Source organism: Echinops telfairi, unplaced genomic scaffold, assembly GCF_000313985.2.
Source record: "Echinops telfairi isolate 266 unplaced genomic scaffold, ASM31398v2 ScPeMD7_60;HRSCAF=208, whole genome shotgun sequence".
In the NCBI taxonomy this organism is placed as follows: domain Eukaryota; kingdom Metazoa; phylum Chordata; class Mammalia; order Afrosoricida; family Tenrecidae; genus Echinops; species Echinops telfairi.
In genome coordinates, this window is record NW_022103958.1 from 468615 (window position 1) to 471487 (window position 2873).

Below are 2873 nucleotides of genomic sequence, written 5' to 3' on the forward strand. Positions count from 1 at the left end.
CCTTCTCAAGATGTCTTAGAGAAGCCTTTTGCCTCCTCTCTTCACCGGTCCACTGGTGTCACAGACAATCAGGGGGAAGCACGGGCTCCTTTTAGACATAATAATTTATATCTGTCCCAAAAGTTTATTAACATGGGATTCCTTTGTTCACTCTCTCTCTGATGTTCTTCACCTTCTCCTGAGGCCCCGTGTCCCTTTGCCTCTTCCTCTCTCTAGCTCTTCCCTTTCTCACTTTCGGTTATTCTCTTTACTCTGTCTTCCAATCTTCCCTCCCCTGCCTCCTTTACTCTCATTTCAATCTAAGCACCCCAGAAAGTGAGGTCCTTAACTCTAGTAAAACCTGCTAATTGGAACTCACACTCTGGCTCCTCTTTCCTTTTATTCCTTTTCTAACAATAACATTAGATAAATTTGTCTTGGAGTGGTAAGTTTGTTATTATATTTTTAAATTTTAAGATACATACACTTAGCTTTAGAAAACACCTAAATTTAGAATGAATTACATTAAAAGGTTACAGTTCTCCTCTCCTTGCCCCTGACCCTGCAGCCTCAATTCCTCTTATGAACCCATTTGACAGATTTTCATTCCCTTGTACTTGTGATCAGCCCTATATTTCTATATAATATTCATTCAGTCATTTGTGTTTTAAGGAAGTACATTCTCCTCCTTCTATATGTTATTATAAGTTTCAAATATTGTTTTTCTGGTCTGTACTTATAGATAAGAGTCTTGCTAGCTTGCAAAAGTCCACAGCATGCTGAATGTCATGCACTGAAATCACTTCTTTTTCTCTGGAGTGGTGTATCCAACATTCCATGACCTGAGGACAAGCTTTCGGATAACAGCTGTGGACTCCCAGGTCAGCCCTGCAGCTTCAACGTCTTCAGTCTGAGAAAAATGGATTAATAGGCATTCCCATGTTTGCTTCGATCTAAACAATAACATCTTTGAAACGATGGCGTCATATACGACTTGTAATTTTATAACACAAATACAACAGCATAAACTGCATTTCCTACTGCAACACCCCGTATTGCCTAGTAGAATCTTCGAATTCGCCAAATGAAACATGGGCTTTAATCTGGCAAAATTAAGCCTAAGAAGTCTTGTTCAATTTTTAAAAATAACTAAATAAAAGAGCAAATATTACTAATAACCAGAAATTCTAAATGTCCTTAAGTAAAGAGATTCAAAGTAAATGAGAATCAAAATTGTATGTTAAATAGCAGAATAAATCCACTTTACACAATTTACTCTATGTAATTGTCTAATCACCTAACGAGCAAACTATGTACAAAAAGCAAAAAGAAACATCTACTAGAAGCAATCAGGCAAGGAAAATTTCAAAGTCTGGTGTGTTATGCTATAAAATGGTAATATATAAAGAAAGAGGTAACTCATAATAGTAGTTTTTATAAACCTTTTCTATCCTTTAGCTTCCTTTTGTTGTTGTCAATTCCTATTATTAGGAATTAATAGCACTCTGAAGCCATCTAGGTTATTAAAGAAATAATCCGTGATTAATTTAAATATGGTGTGAAATAAATATACATTTTTATCTTCCTTCTTAGAGAAAATAGTGTTATTCATTTTGGTTTATTGAATAGACCCTTTACTATCCATGCTGTGACATGGCATTCTGTAATTCACAGCACGTCCAGGGATCTCCTTCTGAGCCAAAATCCTTATTTTTCCACCCTGGTTCTGACGGGAAGAAATAGAAAAATCAAGTAGTAGGTCTGACCCTCATCTCATGGAAGTACCAAGTCCAGAGCTGCACTGGTAACTAAGGAATGGCCTGAAGCTCAAAGTTATCCTCCGATGCAAACACACAACTCCAAATATAATTAAATTTAGTAGGAGATTTTGAAAAGAGACTCAGATACATTAGTTGGTGAAATCGAGGACCTTGTGCTCCCATCCGAGGGAGGGAGGGAAGAGGGATGGAGGGAGGAAGGGAAGGAGGGAAGAGAGAGAGAGGGAATAAAGTGTTTTGAGTGGCTAAAAATATGTCATGTCCTGCTGTGATCTTTGAGTGAGTTAACATGGCAGACACATGTATGCAGACTAATTATCTTAAATTATAAAGCAAAAGAGACAAATATTCATAGTCCTCTAATCCAACGTATTTAGCAAGTATATAAGCTCTTGTAAGTTTCTACCCATTATTGCTTAGGACAGACTGCATCATGTCTATATGGAAGCACTGACACTGCACTAGAAGGCTATTAGTTAATGATATAAAATCAATGCAGACCTTTCTTAATTATACCTTTGGAATCTGACTAAATAAGCCTTTGCCAAATCTGATTAAACAGATACCAAAATTTGGTTCCTTAAAAAAAGACGTACAGTATTGTACTCACCATCTTTCAGATACAATGTCAATCCCTTAACATCTTTTAGGTGGCTTGCTGTGATACATGAAGACTCTTTTTTTTTAACTTGGGTTTTTTAATTCCATTCTTTTTTCTTTTTTTGGGATTTTAGTTCCTTTTGAAAAAAGTCTTATACACTGAGATTCATGGCCTGTATTGTACTTGTGCCATTGTAACTGGCACTTATTGGGGAAGGGGAGTACGAGAAGGTCTCTAACCTGTTTCCATCCTTCAAAAAAAGATTCTCCCTATTCATGTTTGAGTTGAGCAACGGCTGCCATGGGGAAGAGATCGTTTTGGGATTTTTCTTCGTTTATTGCCCGGGGAAACGGTTTCCCCAGGCTTGGCTTGCAGGGTATTGAAAGTTCCATAAAACTAAAAGTTGAATGGTTATACCAACTTTATAATTATTCCCAGGATTAGCCCTCCCCGAGCCTTTAACTGTGCTGATTTTAAGCTCACTGTTGCCTTCACTGCAGTGTCTATTTGAAGAT